At 41.7% G+C, this 27,180-nt stretch overlaps 1 long non-coding RNA gene across 1 annotated transcript; it reads right to left on the bottom strand.

Moving 5' to 3' along the window:
• Positions 1-9,235: 9,235 nt before the first annotated feature.
• LOC137219084 (uncharacterized) lies at positions 9,236-27,111 on the bottom strand. Its single transcript, XR_010940968.1, has 3 exons — positions 26,644-27,111; positions 20,528-20,714; positions 9,236-9,782 (listed from the first exon to the last, which is right to left on the bottom strand). It is a non-coding gene; the product is annotated as an uncharacterized lncRNA (long non-coding RNA).
• Positions 27,112-27,180: the final 69 nt, after the last annotated feature.

Here is a 27,180-nt window from a genome sequence, read left to right as displayed (position 1 = left end):
CCCCCACTAAATAAGTGCCTTCCAAGGTTGGGGTGGGGGGAGTGACTGGGGTCAAGTCACCTGGGCTTGAAGGGAACTTCTCCAGTGGACTTCCATGCAAATCTAGGCTAAACAAGGAACTACTGAGTCCCCAATCCACTTCAGATTCCTTTTCTAGGGAATAGGGATAATAATTTCTGTCCTTATTTCATAAAGTGATCATGAGGCTTAAGTGGTGTGAGGTATGTAAATGCCCACACTACACAAATATGAAATAATCTGCTCATTACCGATGTCGACAACAATATGCATATAGAATACAACACAAGCAGAAAAGAATCAGAATAACACAGCAAAATCCACACACCCACCAACCAGCCTTGTTAAATTTCAACACTCTTCCTCATTTGTCTCAAATCTATTCCTTAAAAACAAAATTAAAATGGCATATAAAATTGAACGCCTGTGTGTGTAGTATTCCATCCTATCACAAAATATGATCCATCACTGTTTATTCACCTGCCAAAATACATTTGGGTTATTTCCATTTTATTTTTTTACTATTATGAGTAGAGCTGTTAAAAAAAAACATTTTTTGTACAGGTTTTTGAGTGAAGTAAGTCTTTATTTCTAGGATAAATACCAAGAAGTAGGATTTCTAGATTATATGTCTAACTTTATATGAAACTACCAAACTGTTTTCCAGAGTGGGCTTATCGTTTTGCTTTCTCACCAACAATGTATTCCAGGTGCTTTGCATCTTCTCCAGACCTTGGTACTGTCAGAATTTTTTTAGCCATTCTAAAAGGTACGTGGTGGTACCTTATTGCCATTTTAATTTGCATCACCAATAGCTAACGATGTTGCACGTTGTGTATGTGCTTATTTGCCATCTGTGTATGTTCTTTGGTGAAGTGTCTGTTCAAGTCCTTTGCCCATTTTTTAGTTGGGTTGTTTCTTACAATTGAGTTCTGAGAATTCTTTATATACTCTGAATGCAAGTCCTTTGTTGGATATGTGATTTGCTAATATTTTCTCCAGTCTATAGTTTGTCTTTTCGTTCTTTTAAGTGTCTTTTGCAGAGCAAAATTTTACACTTTTGTGAAGTCTAATTCATCTTTTTTTAAAAATGGATCATGATTTTGGCATCATGTCTGAGAACTCTTTGCCTAACCCTAGGTCACATGTATTTTCTCCTATGTTCTATCCTAAATGTTTATAGTTTATGCTTTCCATTTAGATATTTTTGAGTTAATTTTGTATAAGGTATGAAATTTAGGTCAAGGTTCCTTATTTCTTCCTTCCTTCCTTCCTCCCTCCTTCTCCTCTCTCTCTTTCTTGGCATGTAGACGTCCAAATGTTCTAACAACATTTTTTGAAAAGACTATTCATTCTCCATTTAATTGCTTTTGCACTTTTGTAAAAAAATCAGTTGGCCATATTTGTGTGAGTCTATTTCTGGACTGTCTGTCTAATCTATGTATCTATGCCTTTGCCAGTACCACACTGTGTTGGAAACTGTAGCTTTAAAGTAAATCTTAAAATAGGGTGATATAATTCCTCCAACTTTAGTCATCTTCTTCAAAATTGTTTTAGCTATTCTAGCTCCTTTGCCTTTCAAAATAAATTTTAAAATCAGGTTGTCCATATCTTCAAAAAATTCTGCTGGGATTTTGATTAGAATTGCATTAAATCTACAGATCAATTTAGGCAAAACTGACATCATTTCCCTGTTGCATTTTCCAATCCATAAACATGGCATGCCCCTCCATTAATTTAGGTCTTTGATTTCTTTCATCAGCATTTGAAGTTTTAAGCATACAGATCATGTACATGTTTTGGTAGATTTATTCCCGGGAATTTAATTGGGGGGGAGCCATTATAAATTATATAATTTAAAAGTTAAGTTTCCTTTTGACAATTGTTAGTATGTAGAAATACGATTTTTTTCTGTTGACCTTGTATCCTGTAACCTTTCTAAACTCACATTTTAGTTCCATGAGTTTTTTGTAGGTTCCTTAGGATTTTCTATGTAGACAATTACATTGTCTGCAAATAGGGAACGTTTTACTTCTACCTTTATAACCTGTATGCCTTTTATTTATTTTCCTTGCCTTATTGCACTGGCTAGGACTTTCAGTATGATGTTGAATAGAAGTGGTGACAGTGGACATCATTGCATTGTTCCTGATCTTAGGGGAAAGTATTCAGCTTTTCACCATTTCATATGATATCAGCTCTAGGTTTTTTTATAGATGCCCTTTATCAGCCTGTGGAAGTTCCTTTCTTTTTTTCTTTTTTAAAATTAATTAATTTATTCATTTATTTTTGGCTGCGTTGGGTCTTCGTTGCTGCACGCGGGCTTTCTCTAGTTGCAGTGAGCGGGGGCTACTCTTCGTTGCGGTGTGCGAGCTTCTCATTGCGGTTGCTTCTCTTGTGGAGCACGGGGTCTAGGCACACAGGATTCAGTAGTTGTGGCACATGGGCTCAGTAGTTGTGGCTTGTGGGCTCTAGAGCGCAGGCTCAGTAGTTGTGGCGCACGGGCTTAGTTGCTCCATAGCATGTGGGATCTTCCTGGACCAGGGATTGAACCCATGTCCCCTGCATTGGCAGGCGGATTCTTAACCACTGTGCCACCAGGGAAGTCCGAAGTTCCTTTCTATTTCTAGTTTGCTGAGAGTTTTTAATCATGGATGGATGTTGAATTTTGTCAAATGCTTTTTCTGCATCAATTGATAATGATAATGTATTTTTTCTTCTTTGGACAATTATGACAAGTATGGTAGATTACACTGATATATTTTTTAGAATATTAAAAGGATACATAAATACATATATAAAATATATATAATTTTAAAATAAAGTGTATGCATACACACATACGTACATATATATATATATACACACACATATATACACACATACATACATACACTTTATTTTTAGAGCAGTTTTAGGTTCACAGTAAAATTGAGCAGAAACTGCAGAGAATTCCCGCCTCCCTATCCCCTCCCTGCATGCAGCCTCTCCCATCATCAACATCCCGAATCAGTATGGTACATTTATTTGTAACAATCAATAAGTCAACACTGACATCATTATCAACCAAAGTCCATAGTTTACATTAGGGTTTACTCTTTGTATTATATAGTCTATGGATTTTGACAAATGTATAATGACATGTATTCACTCTTATAGTATCATGCAGAATAATTTCACTACCTTAAAGATATCCTGTGTTTTATGTTTATTCCTCCCTCCACCCCACCCTGCAACCAACCACTGATCTTCCTGCCTCCCTATTTTTGCTTTATCCAGAATATCATACAGTTGGAATCATTCATTATGTAGCCTTTTGAGATTGGCTTCTCTCACTTAGTAATATAAGTGAAATATATATAATAATACATAAGTTTCCTCTATGTCTTTTCATGACTTGATAGCTCATTTCTTTTTAGCGCTGAATAATAGTAGTCCATTGTCACAGTTTGTGTATCCATTCACCTACTGAAGAATATCTTGATTGCTCCCAAGTTTTGGAAGCTATGAATCAAGTTACGATAAATGTCCACGTGCAGGTTTTTGTGTGGATGTAAATTTTCAACTCCTCTGGGCAAATACAGTTCAATTGCCATATTGTATGTTTGGTTTTATAAGAAACTGCCAAACTATCTTCCAAAGTGGTTGTACCATTTTGCAGCCCCATCAACAATGAATGAGAGCTCCTGTTGCTCCACATCGTTGCCAGCATTTGGTGTTGTCAGTGTTTTGGATTTTAGCCATTTTAATAGGTGTATAGTGGTATCCCATTGTTGTTTTAATTTGCAATTTCCTAATGACATGTTATGTTGAGCCTCTATTCATATGCTTACTTGCCATCTGTATGTCTTCTTTGGTGAAGTGTCTATTCAGATCTTTTCCCCATTTTTAAATCAGGTTGTTCATTTTCTTGTTGTTGACTTTTAAGTGTTTCTTGTATATTTTGGATAACAATACTTTATCAGATATGTCTTTTGCAAATTTTTTCTCCCAGTGTTAGGTTTGTCTTCTCATTCTCTTGACAGTGTTTTTTGCATAGCTTTTTAAAAAAGTTTTAAACTTTTTTAAAAGTTTTAAATTTTAATGAAGTCTGCATCAATTTTTCCTTTCATGAGTCATGCCTTTGGTGTTGTATCTAAAATGACCTCACTAAACCCAAAGTCATCTAGGTTTTCTCCTATGTTATCTTCTGAGTCTCATAGTTTTGCATTTTACATTTAGGTCTATAATCTCGAGTTAATTTTTGTGCAGAGTATAAAGTCTGTGTCTAGATTCATTTTTTTTGCACATGGATGTCCAGTTTTTCCAGCACCATTTGTTGAACAGCATATTTTTTCTCCACTGAATTGCCTTTGCTTCTTTGTCAAAGATCAAATGACTATATTTTTGTGGGTCTATTGACTGATTTTTGAATACTGAATCAGTCAGCTTTGAATTTTTGGTCATGATGTGTTATTCTTTACGTATATATATTCTATAATATATATGTGTATATTATATATTGTTGAATTCAAATTTTAAATTCTGTTGAGAATTTTTTTTTTTTTTTTTTTTTTGGCCATGCCAGTGCACGGCATGCAAGATCTTAGTTCCCTGACTAGGGATCGAACCTGGCTCCATGCAGCGGAAGCACCGAGTCCTAACCACTGGACCGCCAGGGAATTCCCCTGTTGAGGATTTTTTTCATCTATGTTCATGAGGGCTATTTGTTTGTAGTTTTCTTTTTTGGACTCTCTTTGGTTTTGTTATCAAGGTAATGGTAGCCTCCTAAAATAAGTTGGAAAAATCTTCCCTTCTCTTTCTGTTTTCTGGAGAGCTACTGCTTTTTAAAAAGCTGAAGCTGTATTGTGGCCAAATCGACTGTACGTTCAAGGTAACGTCACTCAGCATTTTTTTTAATCCATGAAATTTATTCCACAGCAGGTTTTTTTTTTCGAAAATTATGCCTGTTAGGAGTAGAGGCACCCTACAAAAGGAGACTGACCACTTGCCAAATTTCTGTCCTGAATAGTTTTTTGTTTCTGTGTTTATTTTAGATAATCTTGGGAGACCCTGAAGACTTTTTGGACTTCTGGTAAAATGATTTCTACTATTTGGAATCCTAATTCTGTTGGATTTGGATTTATAAACAATTTGTAAAGGCCTAATACATTTCCAAACCACTTAATCTTTGTACATACTTCAGAAGAAAATAGTTTATTTTAAGGGAAGAAATATACATATGTGTGTGTATATATGTATATATGTAAAAATCAATGGCTGTTTTTGTAATGGAAAATAAAAACTATGACAATTATTGTGTGAAACAGTGATTTAAATATTTCTATTTTTTTCTGGAACCAGTGACACAGAGAAAACATTCCTCAATAAACAAAGACATGGAAGTGTGTATTGCTGAGGCATATTGGTGATCAACAAATACTTCTATTTGCCCTGAAAATCAGATGTATGAAGGGCCATAGTAGAAAATAAAATTGGAATGGCAGTTGGGGGTAAGGGCCTTAAGTGATAAGCCCTTAGACTTTATTGACTACTCACTCAGATTTTGAGCAGAAGAGGTGATAAAGAATAGAGGTTAAGGGCTTCCCTGGTGGCGCAGTGGTTGAGAGTCTGCCTGCCGATGCGGGGGACGTAGGTTCGTGCCCCGGTCTGGGAGGATAGAACATGCTGCGGAGCGGCTGGGCCCGTGGGCCATGACCACTGGGGCTACGCATCCGGAGCCTGTGCTCCGCAATGGGAGGGGCCACAGCAGTGAGAGGCCCGCGTACCGCAAAAAAAAAAAAAAAAAAAAAGAATAGAGGTTAAGGACCCAAGTGGAGTGAGACAGATTAGTTCCAAACCTAGTTCTGCCACTTAGGAGCTATGTTTCCTTTTCAAGAGACTTTAATTTTCCTAAGCTTCTATTTTCTTATCTACAGAATGGGGTTAATGACAGTATCTACTACGAAGGGCTGTTATGAAGGTTAAATAAGGTAATATAAAGAGAGCCTGGTGCCTGCCACATACCAAATATTCAATAAATATTCGTTGCTCTGTGGTAGAACTGTGATTCAGAACTATTAATCTGGCAGCAGTGTGTATAAGTGATGTAAGTACATGGCTTTCCTTCTTAAAACAGAACCAGAGCCTTTCAAGGTTTGTGCCAAGAATACTTCAGGAAGTTGAATCTCCAGGTGGAGTGGCATGTGTCTGAAATTGAATTAACAAGATTTAGAGGCACTCTGACTGAAGGTCAGGGAAGAGGGAATCATGACTGCATTACTGTTTTCTATATTCCAGTGTACCCGTATACTGTGCTATTTTTAAGCACTGAAATTAAGGTATTTTTACTGGTGTAATACCATTATTTTAGACCTCAGTCAGCAGCTTTATTTACTCTTCTTAGGTCCTCTTCAAACCCTCCTTCCTCCTCCTGCTCTAACCTCCTCCTCATCACTAACCATAAACCAATACCATTTATCACCATAAACCCTCCCATCCCCTCCTTACCACCCCGTTCCAGTAACTCCCTACCTCTTCCAAACTTCATCTCTTACAAACTTCATCCTCCACTACGCTCTCTCAGCAAAAATGCTGAGCGAGGACTAAAAAGGAGGAGTCTTTGAAGTAGGAAATCTCCCCATAGGGGATGGAGAAGAGTCAGACCCAGCTAGGGCCATCTCTTTTGGGCTCACAGGAGAGAAATCATTTTCAATCAGAAGAAGTAGTCCTGAAAACCCTATGGGTTGCTAAACTGGGCAGGAAAGTCTAGAAGCTCTTCCTAACCAGCTACATCATAGATGATGTGTATGGATATGTGTGGGGTAGAAGTGAAGTTGCAGAAAGCAGCAGAGCCAGTAGTGGCCAGAAGGATATTTTGTAATTTGTTTACAATTTTTGTTTTTAAATGTGTTAAATAATATTTAGTTACATTAATATTTTTAAAACTTTATAAATTCTAAACATGTAAAAAAATCCAGTATTTTGGCTTTGCAGGAAATTAAAGCAGAAAGTTTAAAAATATAATTTTGCTCTAGTATTGTAACTACTCACTAAGAGAGGAATCAAAGATGGTTTTAAGTGTGAAAGACCATTGATGACAGGTATAAAAATAGGGAATGTCACATCAGGACTATCAAACATTGTCCTGTACTGTAAGATATGATGTCATGATCTGGATCCCAAACTGCTTTCTTTCTTTTTCTTTCTTTTTTTTTTTTTTTTTAAATTAGAGAGAGAGATTTTGTAGTTTTCCTTTGCTTTCCTTTGGTGTCAGCACCAAGTACCAAAATATTGGATTTTATTTCATTAAGTGTGCAGAATTCATAACATTTTTTAAAAATTAGTGAAACTGCTGCTGATTCATATGCCTCCAAGCAAAAACCCTCCTCTGTTGTTGCTTCCAATTTGCTTGTTGCAGAAAATCAGATGAATTAGTTTAAACTACTTTAGTGCAGACACCTGACTCAAACAGGCTTAAGCAGAAAAGGAAATTTGTTGCCTCCTGTAACTGAAACATCCAAGAGTTTTAGTCATGACTCATTCCAGGGGCCCAAATAACATCAGAAGTGGATTCCTTCTCTGCCTCTGTCTCTGTCTATCTCTCCTCTGCTTTTCTCTCTATGTCGGTTTCATTTTCCAGCTGGATTCTCCCCCTTGATAGCCCAACAACATGTCTGGTCTTAACATCGTAACAACCTAGCAACCCCATAAGAGTTGCAGGCGAAGTTCTGGGTAGGGCTCTCAATAGCCCAGGTTGGGCCACATTCCCATTTCAGAATCAGTCACGGTGTGGCCAAGGGACTGGCCAGATCCTTGTACTCATTCTTCGACCTTGTGGGTAGTATCAGTCCTATCAAAACCACAAAACTGAAAGTTAGAGAGAACTAGTTTCCCCAACGGAAAATCAGGGTGCTTTTGCCTAAATAAAGAACAGTGAACAAGCAAAAACAAAGATGATCATTACATCAGATAACAAACCTGTTAGAACTGCACCTAGAATCATGGCAAATTGACTCTAAGAGAGGATCGAAGAATGTTGCCCATAAATAAAGTCCATGAACTCTGGTATGTAAACTTTGTGACATCTCTTTCAGTAGTTTCAAGTGATTTTTCAGAACTGAGGGCATGGAGATGTTCTTCTGCAGAATCATCTTCTGTCAGCTCTTTAAGTGTGGGCACCTCTTAGGGTTTTATTCTCTGAATAATTAAGTTGTCACATAAATGATCTCTGGAGAAGATGAATTGTACCATAATCTGACAAGCTGTATTTCTCTCATTTGGGATTGTACCAGCAAATCATTAGGTTGTAAAGAGAACCTCACAGGGTATCTAAGCCACCTGGAGTACAGACAGAACAACCCTTAAGTGTAGAATTTAAGAACTAAAGGAATCTGGGATTGTTTTCCAGAATGCAGCTAATTTTCAAAATGAGATGTCAATTAAATAAATATCAACTGAACACGGTTCCATTACTGATTGCTTCCATAGTATTTATTTCCCCATTTTTCCAACAGTAGTACCCAGATTTTGTATAAGGCAAGCCATTTATGGCCAAATGGTTTAAGTAAGATAAATCCCACCTCTGGTTTTAGAAGTAGGTTCTGATTGACTTATGGCACTATTTCTGGTCATAATAATTCATTCAAGGATGGGAATATGACCCAATTTTGGCCAGTTATACTCAATTCTTGAACATCTATTTGAATGAATAAAAATCTCTCTCTTAATTGGATGTAAATCCACATGCACATAGCTTCAGGAACTATTGGCAGCCATCCTGCACCAGGAAGGGAGAGTTTGCTGAGGATGACGCCAGTCTCAGGAAAAACTAGGAGAGAAAAACTAGGTCCTGGTCACATTATTTGAGTTGCTGGGTCAAGCCATGCTTGAAGCCATGTTACTTGTGGACGTTTTTGGTAATGTGCACCAATAAATTCCCTTCACTTTTTAAAGTCAGTTTGAGTAGAATTCTCTGTTTGTTACCTGTTACTCTAACACAAACCCCAACTGAATACAATTCTGATGCTAACCACCTGGAGGTAGTGTAAGACTACGCAGGTTTAAGGGCACGGTCCTCAGCAAGACTGCCCTTACTTCAGATGCCATCCACACTTTGAGAGTCCCCAGGTCACCCACACTTCTGACCAACTGGCAGAAATTCAAGGGTTCCCATTATCCCATCAGGTTCAATAATTCACAAGAATAAATCACAGAACTAAATGACTCAGAAAAGCACTGCACTTAACAATTACAGTTTTATTTAAAGGACACAACCAGGGCCAGCCAAATGAAGGGACACATAGGGTGAGGTCTGGGAGGGTCTTCAACATGGAGCTCCCATATCTTCTCCCTGGGGAGCCAGGACATGTCACCTTCCCAGCACACCCGTGTTCACCAACCAGGGACTCCTCTGAACCTCAGCATCAAGACATTTTATTGGGATTTCACTGGGAAGGCATGACTGATTGGATCATTGGTCACATGATTGAACTCAGTCTCCAGCTATGTTAGAGATGTTTCCTCAAGCTCTCTCTCCCTGCTGTCCCCTCTGCCTCTGCATTCATTCAATCTCTCACCTGCTCTCACCTGAACTCTTAGTACAGCTTCTTAGTTGCCATTCTTATTCCATGCCACCTTCCCACAGGTTTGGCCTCCTCGCTCTGGCAGCTTCTCTGCCTTGATTAAGCCCCAGGGGAATGGGCTTAGTCTGGAACAATAGGGGTGGGATTTCTTTGAGCCTATTTAACCTGCAGTTCGAAGACATTCTTGAAGATCCTCATTATCTGAAACAGAGAATACAATTAAGGGGAAATTTAGGTTGTTTCTCCTCACTATTCCCTCTCCCTCTTGCAAAATGTGCCTTTTTCAGGTTCATGTCATCTATCCATTCATCTTTTCTCCCTTCTGAATGCAATGATCTTCCAAACTCTTGGCCACTTTTCTCATTCTCTGAAGATCTGCAAGCACCTGGCTCATGGCCTTCCTGTCCCCTCAACTTCTGCCACTCCCCTGGGCAATTATAAAGTCCATGTGGCCTCTTAGCTTCCTGTTCTCATTATCTCCAATCCAATGAATTTCTTCTCAACTCTGCATCATCCATAATCCTCTTCTGTTTTCATGCTACCACGTCTCCTTGGCTCTCGTATCAACTCTTATGGCTTTAGACACAGTCTGTGTGCTCATGACTCCTAGCTATTCTTCCAGCTCAGACCTCTCTTCTGAAATTCATACCTCCATATTCAGCCGCCTTTTCAGCATATCCCTTTATATGTCTCATACTCGGGCATCTCAAACTCAACTTCTCAAAACTTAGCTATTGCTCCTTTGAACTTCCTAGGACAAATCTGCATTTCAGCAAATGATACCATCAGCCATTCAGTTGTGCCATCTATCTTCCTCACCCCCTTTTGTGCTATCAAGTCCTGTTCATTTTACCTCCAAGATATATCTTGAATCTGTTTACTTTTCACTATCCCCACTGCTGCCAACCCAGGCCAATGCATCATCCCTTTTCACCTGGATGACTGCACTAGTGTCCAACAGGTCTCTCTCTATTTGTTCTTGTACTCATTCAATCCATTCTTTACATAGCAAGCTTCATGAGGGTTTTTTTTTTAAGTGCAAATTTTACCTTTATTCTCCTTAAAATCTTTTAGAGGCTTCATAGGATGATGTTCAAGATCTTTTGCATGTTCGACAAGGGCCTTGCGTGATCTGGTTCCCACAGTCTTTCTAGCTTGCCTCCTGCCGCTCTCCCCTTTATTCACTGGGTCAGTCACACAGCCCTTCTCTCTTTTCTGAAGATGCCAAGCCCCCTCATGCCTCAGAGTATTTACACACACAGTCCCTTCTACTGTGAACGTTCTCCATGCCCTACTCCAATCTTCATCTACCCCTTATTGTGTGACAGAAGCTGTGGCCTGAATAAAACACAACTCTCTTCCCTTAAGAGCTCATAGATTAATAAGAGACCTACATGTAAGCAAAAAAAGAAAAAAATTCCACCACAGTATAATAAATGCAATAGAAATATGGCCAAAGGAAGAAATATTTATCTATCTCTGAGAGTCAGGAAAGGACATTTAAGTAGAAGAACCAGTATGTCCCAAGGACACAGGCAAGGACATGAGGAGATATAAGCAGTTTGGTGCTGCTGGTAAAGGTGAGGAGGTTGCAGGAGGTGACTTGGATGCTGTGTTGAGGGGCTTGAATTTTATCCAGTAGGCAAAGAGGGTGTCCCCTACAAAGGATTCTACGTAGGAGAGACATGAATACATATCAACTACAGTGCTATCAAACTGGTAAGTAATGGGAGAGAAAGACATCAAAAGAAGGTGAAGGCAGAAAGTCAAGTAGGAGAATACTATAATAGTCCTAGCAAGTGGTGATGGCAACTGAATTAAGGCGAAGGTAGTGATAATGGAGAAGAAGATGGAATGAAGATATTTCTAAGGGGTAGAATTGATAGGACTTGGTGACTGAACAAAACATGAATCCTTGCCCTTATAGAGCTTGCATTCTAGTGTGGAAGGCAGATAATATATCCAATAAACAAATGCAAAGCAACTGACAAAGGATTAATGTCCAAAATTTACAAGCAGCTCATGCAGCTCAATATCAAAAAACCAAACAACCCAATCCAAAAATGGGCAGAAGACCTAAATAGACATTTCTCCAAAGAAGGAATACAGATTGCCAACAAACACATGAAAGAATGCTCAACATCATTAATCATTAGAGAAATGCAAATCAAAACTACAATAAGATATCATCTCACATCAGTTAGAATGGCCATCATCAAGAAATCTACAAACAATAAATGCTGGAGAGGGTGAGGAGAAAAGGGAACCCTCTTGCACTGCTGGTGGGAATGTGAATTGGTACAGCCACTATGGAGGACAGTATGGAGGTTCCTTAAAAAACTACAAATAGAACTACCATATGACCCAGCAATCCCACTATTGGGCATATACCCTGAGAAAACCATAATTCAAAAAGAGTCATGTACCAAAATGTTCATTAGCTCTATTTACAATAGCCAGGACATGGAAGCAACCTAACTATCCATCGACAGATGAATGGATAAAGAAGATGTGGCACATATATACAATGGAATATTACTCAGCCATAAAAAGAAACAAAATTGAGTTATTTGTAGTGAGGTGGATGGACTTAGAATCTGTCATACAGAGTGAAGTAAGTCAGAAAGAGAAAAACAAATACCGTATTTTAACACATATATATGGAATCTAAAAAAAAAAGGTCATGAAGAACCTAGGGGCAGGGTGGGAATAAAGACACAGACCTACTAGAGAATGGACTTGAGGACACGGGGAGGGGGAAGGGTAAGCTGGGACAAAGTGAGAGAGCGGCATGGACATATATACACTACCAAACATAAAATAGATAGCTAGTGGGAAGCAGCCACATAGCACAGGGAGACCAGCCTGGTGCTTTGTGACCACCTAGAGGGGTGGGATAGGGTGGGTGGGAGGGAGACATAAGAGGGAGGGGATATGGGGATATATGTATATGTATAGCTGATTCACTTTGTTACAAAGCAGAAACTAACACACCATTGTAAAGCAATTATGCTTCAGTAAAGACGTTAAAAAATAAAAAAAAATAATTAAAAAAACCCAAATGCATACATGATATAATCCCTTTAATGTTACAAGCTATGAAAGAAAATAGAGCAGAGTAAAATCCCAGCAAATGAAGGAGTTATTTTAGATGAAGTAGTCCCTGTGAGGGGGTGACATTTGAACAGAGAAATGAGCCATGTGAATATCTGGAGAAAGAGTATTTTAGGCAGAGTGAACAGCAAGTGCAAATGTCCAGAGATGGGAATGTGCTTGTCATATATTTGAGGAATAACAATGAGACTAGTGTGACTGAAGCACAAAAAAAAGGAAGGGGAGAATGGGAGAAGATAATGTCAGAATATAGCAAAAGACCTCGTAGATCATGGAAAAAACCTTGGGTTTTATTTTAAGTGTGATGTGAATCGTTGGAGGATTTTTGAATAGGGGAGTACCATATCCTAACTTATACTGTAAAAGGATCACTCCCAAAAGACTATCATGGGGGAAGTGTGGAAGCTGGGTAGCCAGTTACAAGGAAGGGATCTATGTAAGAGATGATGGCGGTTTGGACTAGAGTAGTAGTGATCAAGTTAGTGAGAACTGATCAGACTTGGGATATATATATATATTTTTATAAATGTATTTATTTATTTATGGCTGTGTTGGGTCTTCATTGCTGCATGTGGGCTTTCTCTAGTTGTGGTGAGCAGGCGCTACTCTTCGTTGAGGTGCACAGGCTCCTCATTGCAGTGGCTTCTCTTGTTGTGGAGCATGGCCTCTAGGCATGATGGCTTCAGGAGTTGTGGCACACGGGCTCAGTAGTTGTGGCTCACGGGCTCTAGAGCGCAGGCTCCGTAGTTGTGGCACTCGGACTTAGTTCCTCCACAGCATGTGGGATCTTCCCGGACTAGGGTTTGAACCCACGTCCCCTGAATTGGCAGGCAGATTCTTAACCATTGCGCCACCAGGGAAGCCCTGGGATATATTTTGAAGGCAGAGCTGATGCAATGTGATGATGGATTGAATGAGGGTAGTAGAAAAAGAGAGCAGTCAACAATGACCCCAATATTTCTGGCCTGAGCAACAGGCTGAATCACAGAGCCAGTTACTGAGATGGAGAAGACTGAAGGGAATTAGGTTTGATAAACAGGGACTCAAGAGTTTGATTTTAGACATGTTTAGTTTGGAATACTGTTAGACTTCCAAGTAGAATAGTTATTGGAGATATGAGTCTGGAGTTCAGGGGAGAGGTTAAATCTATAGATATACATTTTTGGATTTATTGGCTTATAGGTGACATTTAAGATGATGGAATTGGTTAAGATTTTCTAAGATGAGTGTAAGCTAAAACTGAGTAGAAGTCCAAGGATGGAACACTAGAATACTCTAATACTTAAGGGTTGAGAAGAGAAAGAAGATCCAACAAAGAGACTGAGAAGTGTCCAGTGAAGTGAGAAGAAAATCAGTAGAGGGTAGAAGCCAGGTAAAGATAGTCTTTCAAGAAAGAGGAAATGATCAACTGCTTAAATGCTGCTGTTAGGTCAAGTAAGTTGAGAATTGGATTTGGCAACACAAAGGTTATTGGTGACCTTGATAAGTCTAGGTGAGAGATGATGGTGGTTTGGACTACAGTAGTAGTGATCAAGAGGGTAGAAGCCAGGTAAAGGTAGTCTTAGAAGAGTAGCAGGGATAAAAGACTCATAAAAGTTTTTAAGTATCAGGCTTCCCTGGTGGTGCAGTGGTTGAGAGTCCACCTGCCAATGCAGCGGACAAGGATTCAATCCCTGGTCTGGGAGGATCCCACATGCTGCGGAGCGGCTAAGCCCGTGCATCACAACTGCTGAGCCTGTGCTCTGGAGACCGTGAGCCACAACTACTGAGCCCACGTGCTGCAACTACTGAAGCCCACATGCCTGGAGCCTGTGCTCTGCAGCGAGAGAAGCCACTGCAGTGAGAGGCCTGCGCACTGCAACGAGGAGTGGCCCCTGCTCGCTGCAACTAGAGAAAGCCCACGCGCAGCAACGAATACCTAACACAGCCAATAAGAAATAAATTTATTAAAAAAAGTTTTTAAGTATCATAAAAGGTTAAGATGCAGTAGAAAGAAAGTGAGAAGATTCTCTATATAAAGGGGAGCAGAAAAGTAGTGTAGTAGCCGAAGAGACATATGCCATCAAGGGAGGGTTTCTTCAAGAAGGGAGGGAGGACTGGTGATGCAGGAGAGAGAGGAGAATAAGTGTGGAAGCAAAGTCCTTGAGTAGGTGAGTTGTCTGGATATTTGAATATTTAGGCCTGGAGCTCAAGAGAGGGTAGAGGCTAGAGATACAAATTTTGTAATGATTAAATTATATATGAAAGGGACAAATATGAGAGTGGATGAAATTAGGAAGAATGAAAAGCAGAAGCCAAGGAATAATCCTGAGGTATCAATTTTTTTTGACAACAGCACATGGCATATTGTTTCACTTTTCATGCCTGTTAAAGCCTTTCCTTCCCTGGATTCACACCCATCTCTCATAGTACTTTACAAAAATCTTCATTAGCACTTATTTCATTGCATTTACGTTATATATCTGCTTCTTCCACCAACCTGAAGGCTCCCTCTGCCAAAAGCTTTATCCATCTTCGTTTCTACAACTCTTAACATAATGCATAGTAGGTGCTAAATGAATGAGACATGGAGCAGGGGGAAGTTAATCCACAAATAGACTGTGTGATATATAAGCATCAGGAAGTGTGAATATGCCTTTTATGCCTTTCTGAAAGAAATATACATGTTGGAAGGAATTCATCAGTGATGCTATCTGGAGTTTTCTTTGTAGAGAGGTTTTAAATGATTAGTTCAATTCCTTTAAAATACAAAATATAGAATTTCCTGTTTGTTATTGTTTCAGTGTTGATAAGCTTTATTTTTCAATAAAATTTTCCACTTCATCTGAATTGCCAAATTTATTGGTATAAAGTTGTATCCTCTTATATTTTTAATAGCTATAGGACTTGTGGTGATGCCCCTATTTTATTGCTGATATTAGTAATGTGTTCTCTTAAACTTTTCCTTGATTAGCCTTGCTAGGAGGTGATTAATTTTTTGTCTTTTTGGAGATTAATAAGTTTTGCTCTTGTTTTCTCATTTTTTTGCTTTCTATTTTTATCAATTTCTGATTTTATATTTATTTTCTTTTTTAAAAATTAATTTATTAATTTATTTTTGGCTGTGTTGGGTCTTCGCTGCTACACGCAGGCTTTCTCTAGTTGTGGTGAGCGGGGGCTACTCTTCGTTGCAGTGCATGGGCTTCTCATTGCAGTGGCTTCTCTTGTTGTGGAGCACAGGCTCTAGGCGCACGGGCTTCAGTAGTTGTGGCTCATGGGCTCAGTAGTTGTGGCTCGCGGGCTCAGTAGTTGTGGCTCACGGGCTCTACAGCGCAGGCTCAGCAGTTGTGGCACACAGGCTTAGCTGCTCTGCATTATGTGGGATCTTCCCAGGCCAGGGCTCGAACCCGTGTCCCCTGCATTGGCAGGCAGATTTTTAACCACTGCACCACCGGGGAAGTCCCTTTATTTTCTTTTTAAACTGTCTTTGCAAAAATTTCCTTTCTCTCAATTTCCCTCTGAGCTCTGAATCCCAACAGTAGTTCTCAAGCCAAAGTGTCCCATTAGAGGAGTCCCAAGTCTGGAAGGAATGAACCTGCATTATTACTCCACCATGCTCAGTAGTTAGGTAGGAGTAGGTTGTGGGAAATGTGGCCTCAGATGTGAACACACTGGTGGATCCAGATCAGTATCTGGGTTCATCAGTTAACTATGCTATGCACAGCAGGAAATCCAGTGGCACATTTTCAGAAACACCACAGTCCACTCCTTTGACCCACTGATCTATACACTTCTTGTTGGTTTGAGGAGAAGCTCTTCCATGGTTTCCATGGGCCTCTCTTCCTGATGAGAAACTTGAAAGAGGAAGGTTAGTGGAATGAACTATAGAAATTGGTCTGGAGGCCACAGTTGATACTCATTCTCTCCCTTTTCCACTATCCACTCTAAATTCCCCTCACCCTCAGTTTTCATCTTAGCAGGTCTTGGTGGCTTATGTGGTGGTATAATCCAAACCCTTATTCTTGAGGGGACTGAGCTCCTAGTAACCACACCCTTCTTAGTCCAGAGTTGCTGCATGTGTTCACAGTTACAGTGGGGCAAGGGAGTATCAGGAGATGCCCAAGTGGATCACATGGATTCTGTAAAAAGCCGTGATACCTTCTCCTACTGATCAGGGTCAGTTATCCTTGTCATGATGGTGACTTCTCTTTTCACCTACTGGTCCCTGGAATAATGAGTCCAAAGTGCCCCAGCAGCAGTCATAGCTTACAGTTCAATGGGACCTTTGCTGTGTCCCTTAACAGGAGTGCAATCCCGTTGGGGACCAGTACCTCCAGCCCTATATATCCCAGGTTTGTGGGTACAGGAAGCACAAAATCCTCTAGTGGGTCATTGGTAGTAAAGGTAAATGGAGCTATTCCTGCATCCACTCCTTGGTTAGTGGACCCATGTACTTTTCCTATTGGGTTCATAAAGGCCTGGGATTTAATGTGTATAACATATCCTGAATGATAGCATCTTGTTTTTTCAGAGTTGCCTCTGCAGCATGTGGGAGGCTGGAATAATGAATAAGTGAAATGAATGGCATTTCACTTGAGACTTTAGAAAGCCATTCCAGCTCTTTATCAGGTCAGCTTTTTCTGGCTGGTGCGGTACTAGGTCATGGGTCCACTCTCGCACTTCTTTTACCATGAAGCAGTTGCCCTGGTTGGATGCTATGTTATGCAGGATTCTGTGCCTGTGGATCAGACACTCCACAAATCCCAATTCAGTAATGTTGGCTGAGGATCTGTTGGTGGAAAGGAAAACCCATATCCAGAATAGCTATCTATCACTGTGAGAATGAAGCACTGGCCCCCGCAGAATGGAAGGGACTCAAAGTAGTCAACTTGTCACCAAGTAGCCAACTGTCTCCATGAGTAATAGCTCCATTTTGGGGGCTCAGCATTGGTCTCTATTGCTGACATGTTGGACATTTAGGCATTAGTAGCTAGATCAGCCTTAAAAAGTTGGAGTCCATACTTTCTGGGCCCATATATAGCTTCTATCTCTACCACTGAGGCCACACCATTTATGTGTCTGTATTAGTTTCTTAGGGCTGCGTTAACAAAGTACCACAAATTTGGTGATTTAAACAACAGAAATTTATTGTCTCACAATTCTGGAAGCTAGAAGTCTGAGACCAAGGTGTCAGTAGGCTTGGTTCCTTCTGAGGGCTGTGAGGGAAAATCTGTTCCATGCTTCTCCCCTAGCTTCTTTGGTGTTCCTTGGCTTCTCCTGCATCACCCTAATCTCTGTTTTTATCTTCACATGGCATTCCCTCTGCATATTTCTGTCTTCATATGGCCTTCTGTTTATAAGGATACCAGTCACATTGAATTAGGGGCCCATCCTACTCCAGTATGATGTCATTTTAACTAACTACAACAGCAAGAACCCTACTTCCAAATGTCACATTTTGAGGTATTGGGGATTAGAACTTTAACGTATGAATTTGGGGGGGGATACAATATAACCCACAACAGTGCCCATCAGGCTGGTTCCAAGGTAGCCAATGATTAAGGCTGGTAATGACAACTACGTGAGTTATTTTCTCTACTTAATTGTTTAGTACCTCTTCCCTAGTGGGTGCAAAATATGATACAAAAATCTTCACACTTCATGCCCACTCATGTATATTCACCCACAAGACTCTACCCTAGACCTTCTTGTCTTTGGTCTTCCAGTCTTTTTTCTTCCCGGCCCCTTACCAGCGGGCCAGGCCATTGACACATGCCCAAGAATCTATATATATTCTTACTTCAGTCTGTTTCTCCTTATACACAAACCAGATGACCAGGGACAATGTTTCTAACTCTACCCATTAGGAAGATTTTTCCTCTCCACTATTTTTCAAAGCTTCTCAAGTATGTGACTATAATGCGGCCACTATCTAACTTTGGCTTACATCCACATCTTAAGCTGACTCACCCATAAACCAAACTCAGGCTTTACCCCTCCTTCAGCTGGTCACGGTATTGGTGCAGTTGTGGTGGGTGACATGGGGGTCTGGACTACCTGGTCATGCAGCTTACAAGTACCTTAGTTGTGCTTGAGCTCCATCTCAGATGCACCATTTCCATCTTACAATAAATGCTGCTGGGTCCATCTGAACACCAAAAGAACCAAGGCCGTAACAGGCAGTTTTGGACACATGACTACTTGGAGTCCCACGGTTAAGTGTTCGGTTTCTTCCAAGGCCTAGTATCACATTAGTAGCTGTTTCTTAAAACGTATATAATTCTCTGCTGCAGATGGCATGGCCTTGCTCAAGTTCCAGTGACTGCATTGTGATTTTTCCACTGAGGCTTACCATAAGTTCTGTCTTAAGTCAGTTTGGGCTGTTATAACGAAATACCATAGACTTGGTGGCTTAAACAACAGACACTCATTTTTTCACAGTTCTAGAGGCTGGAAGTCTGAGATCAGGGTGCCAGCATGTTCAGGCTCTGGCAATCCCTTTTCCTGATTTGGAGACAGCCACCTTCTCATTCTCACTCTGTCCTCACGGGGTGGGCGGAAAGTGCTCTCTGGTATCTCTTCTTCACCATCACATTGGGGGTTAGGGCTTCAACATAAGAATTGGGCAGGGGGACAAATTCAGTCCATAACATTCCACCCCTGGCCCCTAAAATTCATGTCATTCTTAAATGCAAAACACATTTATTCCATCCCAATAGCCTCCAAAGTCTTAACTCACTCCAGTATCAACTCTAAAGTCTCATCTAAATATCATCTAAATCAGATATAGTGAGACTCAAGGTATGATTCATCCTGAGGCAAAATTCCTCTCCAGCTGTGAATCTGTAAAATCAGACAAGTTATGTGCTTCCAAAATACAGTGGTGGGAGAGGCACAGGATAGACATTCCCATTCTAAAAGGGAGAAACAGGAAAGAAGGAAGGGGGGATGCGTCCTAAGCAAGTTCAAAATTTAGCAAGAAAATTCCATTAGATCTTTAAGGTTTGAGAATAATCCTCTGGCTCAGTGCTCAGCCATCCAGGTCCAGTGGGGTGGCAGCATCACCCCCAAGGCTTTGCTGGGTAGTCCCACTCCCAAGGCTTCAGGCAGAAGCCGCCTGCCTGTCAAAACTGAGGCAGTGGCCCTGGTGATCATCTATCACTCTGTCCTGTCCAATTCAATAAATCTAACAGCCGTCCTTCATTTTTCCCCATCTCTGTCCCCTTCAGTTCAAACTGGCAGTGCTTCTGCTCATGTAATCCTGTAAACTCCTTATCAAGTGATAATCTCATCACACCATTGGTATTTGAACATGCTTTCTCATTTTTTGCAATATGGATAGGCTGAGAATCTTCCAAATCATCAAGTTCTGGTTCCTCTTTGCTTAACAATTCTTTCTTTAATTCATCTCTCTCCTTTCACATTTTACTGCTAGCAATCAGGTGAAACCAAGCCCCTCCTTCAATACTTTGCTTAGAAATCTCCTCAGCTAAACATCCAATTTTATCACTCAAATTCTACCTTCCACAAAACACTAGGACACGGTTCAGCCAAGTTCTTTACCATTTTATAACAGGGATCGCCTTTCCTCCAGTTTCCAATAACATATTCCTCATTTCCGTTTGAGATTTCACTAGATTTGCCCATAATGTCCATATTTCTAGCATGTAACTTAAAATTATTCCAGCCTCTACCCATTACCCGGTTCCAAAGCTGCTTCCATATTTTTAGTTATTTTTTACAGCTGCACTCCACTGATAGTATCTCTATTAGTCAGGGTTCTCCAGAGAAACAGAACCAATAGGAGTTAGATATAGATATAGATGTAGATTTATTATAAGGAATTGGCTCACATGATTAGAGAGGCTGAGAAGTCCCAAGATCTGCAGTCCACAAGCTGATGACTTAGGAGAACCAATGTTTAGTTCCAGTCTGAGTTCAAAAGCCTGAGAACCAGGACACCGATGGTATAAGTTCCAGTCTGAAAGTTGGCAGGCTCAAGATCCAAGAAGAGCTGATGTTTTGGTCCAAGTCTGAAGGCTAGAAAAGACCAACGTCCTAGCTATGCAGTCAGGCAGGAGGAATTCCCTTTTACTCAGCTTTTTTGTTCTATTCAGGTCTTCAATTGATTGAATGAGGCCCACCCACATTAGGGAGGGCAATCTGCTTTACTCATTCTACCAGTCCAACGTTAATCTCATCCAGAAACAACCCCCACCCCAACACACCCAGAAAATGTTTGACCATATTATTTGGGTACTCCATGTCCCAGTCAAGTTGACATAAAATTAACTATCACAAGCTCCAAAATGCATCTTTTCCCATTCTTGACACCTCTAATACAAAAGAGTCTACTGGAATATATGGCCAAGTGGCAGAGATGCTTGTACAGGAGCCTGGACCTTCTGAAGAGCCCTTCTCCTGTTCTGGGCCACAAAGCTGGAAATCTTCAATACTACCTGGTATATGGGCTGGAGCAGTATTCCCAGGTATGGAATGTATTTCTCCAGAACATAGAGAACTACCAAGCCCTGTGAATTCTCCTTTGTGGTAGGGGATGCAAGATGCAACAATTTGTTTTTTACTTGGAAGGATATACTACTAGCACACCTCTAACCAGTGGACCCTTAAAAATTCACCAAAGTGGCAAGTCCTTGAATCTTTGTAGCATTTTTCTACTCTCTGGAGCACTGGTCTTACCAATACCTCCAGCATACTAGCCACCTCTTTCTTGTGCTTGTCTGACAAGCATAATATTATTTATGTAATGGGTCAACTACTGAAGCCTGCAGTAGTCTACAGTCATTCTCCAGGATCCATCTGCAAGGGCCAGACTGGCTAATTAAGTGGAGACATGATAGGGACCATCCTCCCTCCACCCACATTCTTTAGGTCTTTAATGGTGGCACTAATTTCCATTATGCCCCTGGTATGTGATATTTGTTTTTTTAATTCACTATGTTGACAAGGGGTGAGTGTTTCCACTTGGCCTTCCCCACTACGATAGCTCTTACTTCACACAGGTCAAGGATTTAATGTAGGTAGGTATCACTCCAACCGCCAAATATATCAATTCCAATTACACACACAGGAACTGGAGAAATCACCATCGGGTGGGTGCATAGACACAATGGACCCACTGTAAGCTGGACTTTAGCCAGGACCCCATTTACTACAAGGCCCCCATAAGCCCCCACTCTAACAGGGGCCACGACAATGCTTTGGGTCTCAGGGTACTGATGTCAACTCAGACTCTGAGTAAATTTTCTGGTTATTCCTCTTCCCCAGTGTGTACAGTCACCAAAGTAAATGGCCACAGGTCTCTTTGGGGAAGGACTGAGGAATCATTACATGTATACTTGCTGCAGTGCTGCAGGATCTGCCACCTCTTAAGTCAATGGGTTTCAGATCTGAAGAGTGGCTCAAATCCAGACACTGAACAAGGGATAATGACTTTTGGTGCAGTGGGGGGGGAACCATACTCAGGCTCTTGCTTCTCCATTTTGGCCTTTTTTTGGTTGTAGATGTTAACTTTGCCCCTAGAGATGCCAAGTTCTATATCCATCTCCACAGTTCGCTGTGGGTCAGGCCCCCTTGGTTGCCACTCTTGTCAGATGTTGTTGGTCTTTGTCATAATTGTAGCCTCCTGGCTTCTGGTGACTAAGTGCCACCATCTGGTCTCTCTTACCTGGGGGAAGGGGAATATCATTCCCATAGTTATTAATGAGCCCCAGCTCTGTGACTGTTTCTACTGTCAGCCCAGGCAGCAGAGAACTTCTTGGTGATGCTCTTGCCCCTCACCAGATTTCTGATGGCCTCAGTGAATGGTGTGTTTTCTGGGCCTTCCTGTTGAACATAATCTTCTGATGGGTCTTCTGGCTTCACAAACCTTTTCCTGCATGCCCACTTTCCTGTCTTTTTTTTCATTATTGTATCATATGCCAGGGCAACTGGGGCATTTCTACTTTACTCAGCATTGGCCGTCACTTTCTCTAGGTTTCTAAAAGCCTCCCGGCAGTGAGTTTTTTTCATCCCCAAGAGTTCTTGCCAGGGTGTTAAATCCTGTGCCTCAAGAAAGTGCTCCCAATTCAATGAATTCCTGATTGTTTAGTCTTATATTCCAGCCACTTTGATCAAGCAAACTCAAATTTCAATTGCAGGGTACTCCCCTGGCTTCTGTCTATATATGCGAGCTAATTCTTACAGCTCTTTGTATTTAATCTCTTTCCTCCGTTATCAGGCCCAGTATGTTCTCAGCTGGGTTTTTTTTTTAAATATAAATTTATTTATTTATTTTTGGCTACGTTGGGTCTTTGCTGCTGCGTACAGGCTTTCTCTAGTTGTGGCGAGCAGGGGCTACTCTTCCTTGCAGTGCACAGGTTTCTCATTGCGGTGGCTTCTCTTGTTGTGGAGCATGGGCTCTAGGCGCACTGGCCTCAGTAGTTGTGGCACATAGGCTCAGTAGTTGTGGGTCGCGGGCTCTAGAGTACAGGCTCAGTAGTTGTGGTGCACGGGCTTAGTTGCTCCGCGGCATGTGGGATCTTCCCGGACGAAGGCTCAAACCCACGTCCCCTGCATTAGCAGGCCTCTCACTGTTGTAGCCTCTCCTGCTGCAGAGCACAGGATCCAGACATGCAGGCTCAGCGGCCACGGCTCACAGGCCTAGCCGCTCCACAGCATGTGGGATCTTCCCGGACCGGGGCATGAACCCATGGCCCCTGCATCAGCAGGCGGACTCTCAACCACTGTGCCACCAGGGAAGTCCCTCAGCTGGGTTTTGTTAGGATTTAACTCTAGTTACTGGCCTGGCAGCCAGGACAGGAAGTAGGGGCAACTTCAATGTTGCCTCATGGGGCAGTGGCTCTGCAGTGTCTTTCAGCATGCAGAGAATAATACGAAGAGGTGAACCACCTCTGCAAACTTTGTAAGTTCATGTGGGTTTGCAGAACTAACATCCTTACAGATGTCCATCCAGAAGTCCTATCCCTTGTTTCAGGGTTTCAGGTTTTTGCAACCAGGGCCCTGACCTGCTTTGGTTGCACATTTAAATGTCTCTGGAACTCTGTTGCCTCTATCACGACCTGAGTCTGTGGCTTAACTGTGTCAGCTCTTCCACTATAGGACATAAAAGCCTCTTTGTAAGCTACTAAAGAGGTTTTCTGTCTCTCACACTTAGGCATTAACCCAGGGAGAACCCTTGCTTTCTCCTTATTCCTTTTCAGAGTGTCAATACAACTTAGCAGTAACCAGCCAACTCCACTGTCCTTGTAGGCATGTTCCCACTCATATATTTCACATGCCTGAAATTCTATCTGCAAGGGCTTTCTCCTCCACTGGGATGTTTTCCCAGGTCACTACTGATTAAATCTTTAGCAACTGGGTCACCACCTTGTGCTAGGAGCTACCCATGCCCCTAAACTGCTCAGGATAGCATCATCTTTGCTTATGAGGTAATGAGTGTGCCAGTCCTGAAACTTCAACTTATTATGTTTTCTTGGACCTCTCCTGGTACCACTTGTGCTAGTTAGGGCCCTCTGAGAGGCAGTTGCCAAGGTGGGATTTGACATGTGTATTAGCCAGGGCTGCCATAACAAAATACCACAGACTGGGTGGCTTAAACAATAGAAATTTATTTCTCCTTTATTTCTGGAGGCTAGAGGTCCAAGATCAAGGTGTCAACAGGTTTGGTTTCTTCTGAGGCCTCTGTCCTTGGCTTGCAGATGGCCACCTTCTCACAGTGTCCTCACATGGCCCTTCCTCTGCAAACATGCCCCTGGTGTCTCCTTACGTGTCCAAATTTCCTCTTCTTATAAGCAATCAGCCAAACTGGATTAGGGTTCACCCTACCTAACACCTTCATTTTAACTTAATCACATCTTTAAAGGACTCATCTCCAAATGCACTCACATTCTGCAGTATTGTGGGTTTAGGGATTCAACATATGGATTTTGGGAAGGACACAATTCATAACAACATGCAAGATATTTTTAGGGGAACTATCTGTGAAAGATAAAAGGGAAGGGAGCAAGGGAAGGTGGGAGAGTCTGCAAACTGTGACTCAGGCCTGACACCTATGAAGGAGAGGGAAAAGAAAGGATTGAGAGTAGGCAGGGTCTCAGACCACAGCACAATTTGAAGAAAGTTCAAGCTAGGATGATGGGTTCTCCAGCCAAAACTGCCCATCAGAGACCCAAACATTACAGCAATGAAGCACATTAGCCATGTTCAGTCATTTATAAGTTAGACAGTTACAGGAACATAAAGAATTCAGTTTGGGGATCAGTTCTTACTGGTTTCTCCAGTAGTGTCTCCAGTCCACCCTGACCATTCTGCCACACTTTATTTTGCTCCAGGAGCCATGTGCCTAGCTCTCCGAGATGTTTATACACCTTTCTCAGTTTCTGAATCTAGCTCATTCTCTCATGCTTTACTCCATTCCTTTCCTTTCTGTCTTCTGTGGCTCATTTTTTCAGAGGGACAGCTGGTTCAACTTTTAATGAAGCATTTATTGAATGGAATTGATTATAGGCAAGAAACTATACTAGGTGCTGGATTTTTTTTTTAATTTATATTTTTTCTGCATTGGGTCTTTGTTGCTGCACGCAGGCTTTCTCTACTTGTGGCAAGCGGGGGCTACTCTTCGTTGCAGTTCATGGGCTTCTCATTGCGGTGGCTTCTCTCGTTGTGGAGCACAGGCTCCAGGCGTGCAGCCTTCAGTAGTTGCAGCACATGGACTCAGTAGTTGCAGTGCAAGGGCTCAAAGGCATGCGGGCTTCAGTAGTTGTGGTGTGCAGGTTCACTAGTTATGGCTTGTGGGCTCTAGAGCTCAGGCTCAGTAGTTGTGGCGCACGGGTTTAGTTGCTCTGCGGCATCTTCTGGGATCTTCCCGGACCAGGGATCAAACCTGCGTCCCCTGCGTTGGCAGGCGGATTCTTAACCACTGCGCCACCGGGGAAGTCCGTAGGTGCTGGATTTTTATTCCATAATGGTCCACTTTCTTGGGAGAAACCAAGATTTCCCTTCTTATCCACAATGAGAGCTACCTGTGGCTCCCTTTCACTTATGATATATAAGGCACAAACACATTTACCCAGAGGAGTCTACATTCAAATAATCTTGTGAGACATTCACCACCACATCTGATATGAGTAAGGGCTGCAGAGCACCTTGCATCCCTGGGTGTTCAGGAAATACTATTATGCTCAAGTACCTATATAGGTACATAGGTAATATTTATGTAGGTATATAGGTAGTTACTATATATTAATTTCAAGAGAACTTCAAAAGAGAGGGCATACTGAAATTAACTAAAATTTTTTAATAGAAAGGGCACATTAAGCTGACCAGAAACTAAAGGATACCATTCCTTTCTCAGAAATCTAAAAGGTCCCTGAGGATTGCCACTTGGAATTTCTCCTCAGTTTTACTGGTGCCAAACTTCTTATTGGCTAGGGACCACAAAACGAAATTCCTGTCGAATTTACGAGGGAAAGAAATAAATGTTGGGCAAAACAGATGTCAATACCCAAAAGGCTTATTTCTACATTTCCCCTACCACTGAATTGCCTTGGTCATTTACAAACCTAATCTAAGGCTAAGTTATGAACTTAACTTGAGAGAGACAGGCCTGGAGAGGTTAAGGCCTTGACCAGTGGTATATCCTTAACCAGAATCGGAACCCTTGCGTTTCCCTTTCAGTCATACACTGCCCACTAAATGACTCCCTAACTGGTTATCTTTCTTGAACACATAATTCATTTACAGTCTTTCTATGAAGCTGTGAAGTTGCTCTCCTATGCTTAGGGAATGGAAGCATGAAGCACAAAAAAGACGGCACCTTCAGCTAATTCATGAATAACAGAAAAACAGTGAACAATTTGAATCCCACATCCAGAGCTCTGGGTCACCAGGTCGAAAGCCTGTACTGGGGGCAGCGGGGAGAAATGGAAGGAAATGCTAGTAAAATTACCTTGACCGTGCGGAAACTTGAAGACTTTCCTACCGACTAGAACTCACCAACTTTTCTCAACAAACGAGCCATGAGAGGGGAGTGCTGAAGCGACTGGACTCGCCCCCGGCGCCCGCTCAGACGCACCGGAGCGCACCTCATCACCTCCCAGGTCGAGTCCTGGAAGCCGTCACACAGCACCTGGAGGAAGTCCGCGCCGGAGCCGGAAAAGCGAGGAGTCCCGCCAAAGGCCGGGCAGGTGAAGAGCGAAGAGAGACTGGGACCAACGTGCTCTGGCGGGGATTGCGGGAGTCGGCGAGGGACCTATCAAACCAGGGTTCAGACAGACCGACTCTCCATACAAGTTCCCCAGTTGCCAATCTTGGGATGGCTTCACAACGTCTCTAAAACGTGAACTCTCACCACACACCTACCGTTCCGAGCGCCCCTAGCAACCACAAGCAATTAAAAGCGGAAGAACGACCTTTGTCCCGCCCTCTCTGGAACTACCGAGGCCGGGCGGGGGAAGCGCGTTGGCCCAGTCACCTCGGCGGGAAC

Source organism: Pseudorca crassidens, chromosome 2, assembly GCF_039906515.1.
Source record: "Pseudorca crassidens isolate mPseCra1 chromosome 2, mPseCra1.hap1, whole genome shotgun sequence".
In the NCBI taxonomy this organism is placed as follows: Eukaryota; Metazoa; Chordata; class Mammalia; order Artiodactyla; family Delphinidae; genus Pseudorca; species Pseudorca crassidens.
This window is presented reverse-complemented; position numbering and strand designations above follow the sequence as displayed.